Genomic DNA, 9,028 nt, shown 5'->3' on the forward strand with positions numbered 1-9,028 from the left:
GGCCCATCTAGGAGTGGCACTGCAGTGTCACGCAGGATGTCCCTTCCAAAAAACCCTCCCCAAACAGCACATGACGCAAAGAAAAAAAGAGGCGCAATGAGGTAGCTGTGTGAGTAAGATTAGCGACCCTAGTGGCCGACACAAACACCGGGCCCATCTAGGAGTGGCACTGCAGTGTCACGCAGGATGTCCCTTCCAAAAAACCCTCCCCAAACAGCACATGACGCAAAGAAAAAAAGAGGCGCAATGAGGTAGCTGACTGTGTGAGAAAGATAAGCGACCCTAGTGGCCGACACAAACACCGGGCCCATCTAGGAGTGGCACTGCAGTGTCACGCAGGATGTCCCTTCCAAAAAACCCTCCCCAAACAGCACATGACGCAAAGAAAAAAAGAGGCGCAATGAGGTAGCTGACTGTGTGAGAAAGATAAGCGACCCTAGTGGCCGACACAAACACCGGGCCCATCTAGGAGTGGCACTGCAGTGTCACGCAGGATGTCCCTTCCAAAAAACCCTCCCCAAACAGCACATGACGCAAAGAAAAAAAGAGGCGCAATGAGGTAGCTGACTGTGTGAGAAAGATAAGCGACCCTAGTGGCCGACACAAACACCGGGCCCATCTAGGAGTGGCACTGCAGTGTCACGCAGGATGTCCCTTCCAAAAAACCCTCCCCAAACAGCACATGACGCAAAGAAAAAAAGAGGCGCAATGAGGTAGCTGTGTGAGAAAGATAAGCGACCCTAGTGGCCGACACAAACACCGGGCCCATCTAGGAGTGGCACTGCAGTGTCACGCAGGATGTCCCTTCCAAAAAACCCTCCCCAAACAGCACATGACGCAAAGAAAAAAAGAGGCGCAATGAGGTAGCTGTGTGAGTAAGATTAGCGACCCTAGTGGCCGACACAAACACCGGGCCCATCTAGGAGTGGCACTGCAGTGTCACGCAGGATGGCCCTTCCAAAAAACCCTCCCCAAACAGCACATGACGCAAAGAAAAAAAGAGGCGCAATGAGGTAGCTGACTGTGTGAGTAAGATTAGCGACCCTAGTGGCCGACACAAACACCGGGCACATCTAGGAGTGGCACTGCAGTGTCACGCAGGATGTCCCTTCCAAAAAACCCTCCCCAAACAGCACATGACGCAAAGAAAAAAAGAGGCGCAATGAGGTAGCTGTGTGAGTAAGATTAGCGACCCTAGTGGCCGACACAAACACCGGGCCCATCTAGGAGTGGCACTGCAGTGTCACGCAGGATGTCCCTTCCAAAAAACCCTCCCCAATCAGCACATGATGCAAAGAAAAAGAAAAGAAAAAAGAGGTGCAAGATGGAATTATCCTTGGGCCCTCCCACCCACCCTTATGTTGTATAAACAAAACAGGACATGCACACTTTAACCAACCCATCATTTCAGTGACAGGGTCTGCCACACGACTGTGACTGATATGACGGGTTGGTTTGGACCCCCCCCAAAAAAGAAGCAATTAATCTCTCCTTGCACAAACTGGCTCTACAGAGGCAAGATGTCCACCTCATCTTCACCCTCCGATATATCACCGTGTACATCCCCCTCCTCACAGATTATCAATTCGTCCCCACTGGAATCCACCATCTCAGCTCCCTGTGTACTTTGTGGAGGCAATTGCTGCTGGTCAATGTCTCCGCGGAGGAATTGATTATAATTCATTTTAATGAACATCATCTTCTCCACATTTTCTGGATGTAACCTCGTACGCCGATTGCTGACAAGGTGAGCGGCGGCACTAAACACTCTTTCGGAGTACACACTTGTGGGAGGGCAACTTAGGTAGAATAAAGCCAGTTTGTGCAAGGGCCTCCAAATTGCCTCTTTTTCCTGCCAGTATAAGTACGGACTGTGTGACGTGCCTACTTGGATGCGGTCACTCATATAATCCTCCACCATTCTATCAATGTTGAGAGAATCATATGCAGTGACAGTAGACGACATGTCCGTAATCGTTGTCAGGTCCTTCAGTCCGGACCAGATGTCAGCATCAGCAGTCGCTCCAGACTGCCCTGCATCACCGCCAGCGGGTGGGCTCGGAATTCTGAGCCTTTTCCTCGCACCCCCAGTTGCGGGAGAATGTGAAGGAGGAGATGTTGACAGGTCGCGTTCCGCTTGACTTGACAATTTTGTCACCAGCAGGTCTTTCAACCCCAGCAGACCTGTGTCTGCCGGAAAGAGAGATCCAAGGTAGGCTTTAAATCTAGGATCGAGCACGGTGGCCAAAATGTAGTGCTCTGATTTCAACAGATTGACCACCCGTGAATCCTTGTTAAGCGAATTAAGGGCTGCATCCACAAGTCCCACATGCCTAGCGGAATCGCTCCGTGTTAGCTCCTTCTTCAATGCCTCCAGCTTCTTCTGCAAAAGCCTGATGAGGGGAATGACCTGACTCAGGCTGGCAGTGTCTGAACTGACTTCACGTGTGGCAAGTTCAAAGGGCATCAGAACCTTGCACAACGTTGAAATCATTCTCCACTGCACTTGAGACAGGTGCATTCCATCTCCTATATCGTGCTCAATTGTATAGGCTTGAATGGCCTTTTGCTGCTCCTCCAACCTCTGAAGCATATAGAGGGTTGAATTCCACCTCGTTACCACTTCTTGCTTCAGATGATGGCAGGGCAGGTTCAGTAGTTTTTGGTGGTGCTCCAGTCTTCTGTACGTGGTGCCTGTACGCCGAAAGTGTCCCGCAATTTTTCTGGCCACCGACAGCATCTCTTGCACGCCCCTGTCGTTTTTTAAAAAATTCTGCACCACCAAATTCAAGGTATGTGCAAAACATGGGACGTGCTGGAATTTGCCCATATTTAATGCACACACAATATTGCTGGCGTTGTCCGATGCCACAAATCCACAGGAGAGTCCAATTGGGGTAAGCCATTCCGCGATGATCTTCCTCAGTTGCCGTAAGAGGTTTTCAGCTGTGTGCGTATTCTGGAAAGCGGTGATACAAAGCGTAGCCTGCCTAGGAAAGAGTTGGCGTTTGCGAGATGCTGCTACTGGTGCCGCCGCTGCTGTTCTTGCGGCGGGAGTCCATACATCTACCCAGTGGGCTGTCACAGTCATATAGTCCTGACCCTGCCCTGCTCCACTTGTCCACATGTCCGTGGTTAAGTGGACATTGGGTACAACTGCATTTTTTAGGACACTGGTGAGTCTTTTTCTGACGTCCGTGTACATTCTCGGTATCGCCTGCCTAGAGAAGTGGAACCTAGATGGTATTTGGTAACGGGGGCACACTGCCTCAATAAATTGTCTAGTTCCCTGTGAACTAACGGCGGATACCGGACGCACGTCTAACACCAACATAGTTGTCAAGGACTCAGTTATCCGCTTTGCAGTAGGATGACTGCTGTGATATTTCATCTTCCTCGCAAAGGACTGTTGAACAGTCAATTGCTTACTGGAAGTAGTACAAGTGGGCTTACGACTTCCCCTCTGGGATGACCATCGACTCCCAGCGGCAACAACAGCAGCGCCAGCAGCAGTAGGCGTTACACGCAAGGATGCATCGGAGGAATCCCAGGCAGGAGAGGACTCGTCAGACTTGCCAGTGACATGGCCTGCAGGACTATTGGCATTCCTGGGGAAGGAGGAAATTGACACTGAGGGAGTTGGTGGGGTGGTTTGCGTGAGCTTGGTTACAAGAGGAAGGGATTTACTGGTCAGTGGACTGCTTCCGCTGTCACCCAAAGTTTTTGAACTTGTCACTGACTTATTATGAATGCGCTGCAGGTGACGTATAAGGGAGGATGTTCCGAGGTGGTTAACGTCCTTACCCCTACTTATTACAGCTTGACAAAGGGAACACACGGCTTGACACCTGTTGTCCGCATTTCTGGTGAAATACCTCCACACCGAAGAGCTGATTTTTTTGGTATTTTCACCTGGCATGTCAACGGCCATATTCCTCCCACGGACAACAGGTGTCTCCCCGGGTGCCTGACTTAAACAAACCACCTCACCATCAGAATCCTCCTGGTCAATTTCCTCCCCAGCGCCAGCAACACCCATATCCTCCTCATCCTGGTGTACTTCAACACTGACATCTTCAATCTGACTATCAGGAACTGGACTGCGGGTGCTCCTTCCAGCACTTGCAGGGGGCATGCAAATAGTGGAAGGCGCATGCTCTTCACGTCCAGTGTTGGGAAGGTCAGGCATCGCAAACGACACAATTGGACTCTCCTTGTGGATTTGGGATTTCAAAGAACGCACAGTTCTTTGCGGTGCTTTTGCCAGCTTGAGTCTTTTCAGTTTTCTAGCGAGAGGCTGAGTGCTTCCATCCTCATGTGAAGCTGAACCACTAGCCATGAACATAGGCCAGGGCCTCAGCCGTTCCTTGCCACTCCGTGTGGTAAATGGCATATTGGCAAGTTTACGCTTCTCCTCCGACAATTTTATTTTAGGTTTTGGAGTCCTTTTTTTTCTGATATTTGGTGTTTTGGATTTGACATGCTCTGTACTATGACATTGGGCATCGGCCTTGGCAGACGACGTTGCTGGCATTTCATCGTCTCGGCCATGACTAGTGGCAGCAGCTTCAGCACGAGGTGGAAGTGGATCTTGATCTTTCCCTAATTTTGGAACCTCAACTTTTTTGTTCTCCATATTTTATAGGCAGAACTAAAAGGCACCTCAGGTAAACAATGGAGATGGATGGATTGGATACTAGTATACAATTATGGACGGACTGCCACGGTTAGGTGGTATAAAAAAACCACGGTTAGGTGGTATATATTATAATAATAATACAATTATGGATGGACGGACTGCCTGCCGACTGCCGACACAGAGGTAGCCACAGCCGTGAACTACCGCACTGTACACTGGTTGATAAAGAGATAGTAGTATACTCGTAACAACTAGTATGACACTATGACGACGGTATAAAGAATGAAAAAAAAACCACGGTTAGGTGGTATATATTATAATAATAATACAATTATGGATGGACGGACTGCCTGCCGACTGCCGACACAGAGGTAGCCACAGCCGTGAACTACCGCACTGTACACTGGTTGATAAAGAGATAGTAGTATACTCGTAACAACTAGTATGACACTATGACGACGGTATAAAGAATGAAAAAAAAACCACGGTTAGGTGGTATATATTATAATAATAATACAATTATGGATGGACGGACTGCCTGCCGACTGCCGACACAGAGGTAGCCACAGCCGTGAACTACCGCACTGTACACTGGTTGATAAAGAGATAGTAGTATACTCGTAACAACTAGTATGACACTATGACGGTATAAAGAATGAAAAAAAAACCACGGTTAGGTGGTATATATTATAATAATAATACAATTATGGATGGACGGACTGCCTGCCGACTGCCGACACAGAGGTAGCCACAGCCGTGAACTACCGCACTGTACACTGGTTGATAAAGAGATAGTAGTATACTCGTAACAACTAGTATGACACTATGACGACGGTATAAAGAAAGAAAAAAAAATACCACGGTTAGGTGGTATATATTGTAATACAATTATGGATGGACGGACTGCCTGCCGAGTTCCGACTGCCGACACAGAGGTAGCCACAGCCGTGAACTACCGCACTGTACTGTGTCTGCTGCTAATATAGACTGGTTGATAAAGAGATAGTATACAATACATACAACAATATACTACTATACTGGTGGTCAGGCACTGGTCACCACTAGTCACACTGGCAGTGGCACTCCTGCAGCAAAAGTGTGCACTGTTTAATTTTAAATTAATATAATATTATGTACTCCTGGGGGCTCCTGCTATAACAACCTGCAGTGCTCCCCAGTCTCCCCCACAATTATTATAAGCTTTGCCTTTTATACATTGATGTGCAGCACACTGGGCTGAGCTGAGTGCACACAGACTGAGTCACACTGTGTGACTGGCTGCTGCTGTGTATCGTTTTTTTTCAGGCAGAGAACGGATATAGCAGAGAACGGATATATTATATTAAAATAAATAAAAGTTAACTAACAACAACTGCACTGGTCACTGTGGTAAACTCTGTCTGACTCTGCACAATCTCTCTCTCTCTTCTAATCTAATTTCTAATGGAGAGGACGCCAGCCACGTCCTCTCCCTATCAATCTCAATGCACGTGTGAAAATGGCGGCGACGCGCGGCTCCTTATATAGAATCCGAGTCTCGCGAGAATCCGACAGCGTCATGATGACGTTCGGGCGCGCTCGGGTTAACCGAGCAAGGCGGGAGGATCCGAGTCTGCTCGGACCCGTGAAAAAAACATGAAGTTCGTGCGGGTTCGGTTTCAGAGAAACCGAACCCGCTCATCTCTAGAAATTACTGCAGAAGATGTTCAGGATTCAGGAATAGTGTGAGGAACATGACAAAGAGATCAAGGTGGTGACTCGGCCTCCAAATTTCCCAGATCTCAATCTAATTGAGCATCATTGAGATGTGCTGGAAACCCAAGTCCAAGCCATGGAGGCCCCACCTCACATCTTCCAGGATCTGCTGCTAACGTCTTGTGCCAGATACCTCAGGACACCATCAGAGATCATGCCGAGTCCATCCCTCTGCGGGTCAAAGCTGTTTTGGTAGCACAAGATGGAAATACACAATATTAGGCTGGTGTTATGGCTAATGGGTGTATATATATTGTATATTTATTTCAGTCAGTGCGATCATCTAGTTGTTTTACAATCATTTTATGCTTCCTACATCCATTTTATTTATGTGGATCATGCAGCCGGCTTCTCCAGATGTGTCACACTCTTGTTTGTGCGTGAATCAGGAATGTACAGTATTAGTTATGGACAGAATGAAGCAGTAATAATATCAGTTGACTACTAACCCCACCACCAGGGCTTACGCTCTATTATCCTATATGGGTTTCTATATTTGTTTCGCCTCTCTCGGAAGTGCTTCACCTCACGTAATAACACACCGCCAGAAACATACACCTTTGCCGTGACACCTTACGGGTGTTATTGGTATTTTCACACCAAGGATAATTTCCGAAACCGTCGCTAAGCCCCCCTTCCCACCCCCCGTATTTCTTGCTCTCCAATCATGTCACTTCACTATGTTTACGTTTGGTATTTTTTACTTTCTGTATCAGTTCTATCACCTGCCAATCACAACCTTCTCTCATTCACCCTCCTACTTACTCCAGCAACTTCTGTACAGCCCCCCTGAGGAAGGGGACTGTGGTCCAGGAAACGCGTCATAGTTAGAGCAGAGGAGAAGTATTCTTAGAAAATGTAAATATAGCTTCAATTATACAGAGTAGGACAGTTGTCTAATTCAGGAGGTAGAGATTTAATATACAGAAATAAATACTTCAGCTAGACAAGTAGAACCAGTGTACCGTGTATCCCAGTGTACCCACAGTCCAGAGTACCCCATATTCCAGCCGACATAATATCACCTGCCACTAAACCTACTGTAAATGAGGTAAATGCTTATACCAACATAAGCCACAAAGGAGCTGACATTCTAATAGCAGGGAAGGATGATAAGTGTCTTTCAAACAAGTAAGTATCTCAGAACCAGGTAGGTGTCTCTCGGGTAAGTGACTCAGCCAGGTAGATGTCTCTCAGCAACTCGCAGCCAGGTATGTGTCTTTTATTCAGGTAATTGACTCTCTGCCAGGTAAGTGTCTCTAAACAAGGTAAAGTGTCTTTCAACCAGGTGACTCCCTGACAAGTAATTGTCTCTCAGTAACTCACACAAAGGTAAGTGTGTGCCAGGCAGTTAAGTGTCTCTCAGGCAGGTAAGTGTCTCTCAGCCAGGTAAGTGACTCTCTGACATGCAATTGTCTTTCAGCAACTCACAGCCAGGTGTCTCCCAGCCAGATAAGTATCCATCAGCATGGTGTCTCCCAGGCAGGTATCTTTTAGTTAGGTCATTAACTTTCAACCAGGTTAGTGATTCTATGATATGCAATTGTCTTTCAGCAACTCACAGCCAGGTAAGTGTCTCCCAGCCAGATAAGCATCCGTCAGCAAGGTGTCTCCCAGGCAGGTGTCTTTTAGTTAGGTCATTGACTTTCAGCCAGGTAAGTGTCTCTTAGCCAGGTAAGTGATTCTCTGATATGCAATTGTCTTTCAGCAACTCACAGCCAGGTAAGTGTCTCCCAGCCAGATAAGTATCCGTCAGCAAGGTGTCTCCCAGGCAGATGTCTTTTAGTTAGGTCATTGACTTTCAGCCAGGTAAGTGTCTGTCAGCCAGGTTAGTAATTCTCTGATATGCAATTGTCTTTCAGCAACTCACAGCCAGGTAAGTGTCTCACAGCCAGGTAAGTGTCTCCCAGCCAGATATGTATCCGTCAGCAAGGTGTCTCCCAGGCAGGTGTCTTTTAGGTAGGTCACTGACTTTCAGCCAGGTAAGTGTCTCTCAGCCAGGTAAGTGACTCTCTGACATGCAATTGTCTTTCAGCAACTCACAGCCAGGTGTCTCCCAGCCAGATAAGTATCCATCAGCAAGGTGTCTCCCAGGCAGGTGTCTTTTAGGTAGGTCATTGACTTTCAGCCAGGTTAGTGATTCTCTGACATGCAATTGTCTTTCAGCAACTCACAGCCAGGTGTCTCCCAGCCAGATAAGTATCCGTCAGCAAGGTGTCTCCCAGGCAGGTGTCTTTTAGTTAGGTCACTGACTTTCAGCCAGGTACAGTAAGTGTTTCTCAGGCAGGGAAGTAACACACACAGTCAGGTAAGTGTCTCCCAGCCAGGTAAGTTGTTTTTATGATGTTATCTCTGTGAAATGTGTAATGGCTGTGTGTTTTCAGTGACCTGAGACTGAGAGATGAGGACGTCTGAGGTATTGGGCCTGGTACTGTGTACGCGGGTGGTCTGTGACGTGTATTATGCCCCCTGTGCGGTATCTCAGAGACCCATCGGTTCTGTGCGCATTCTATGCAGAGCAACTCTTATTATACACACAGAGAGCTGTAATTAACACTACACATACCCATTTACCCCCCACCCCCTGAAACATTTTGTAGGGTCCCTGTACCCCTATGTTTATAGTAGTTCTGT

The sequence above is a fragment of the Pseudophryne corroboree genome, unplaced genomic scaffold (genome assembly GCF_028390025.1).
Source record: "Pseudophryne corroboree isolate aPseCor3 unplaced genomic scaffold, aPseCor3.hap2 scaffold_752, whole genome shotgun sequence".
Taxonomy (NCBI): Eukaryota; Metazoa; Chordata; class Amphibia; order Anura; family Myobatrachidae; genus Pseudophryne; species Pseudophryne corroboree.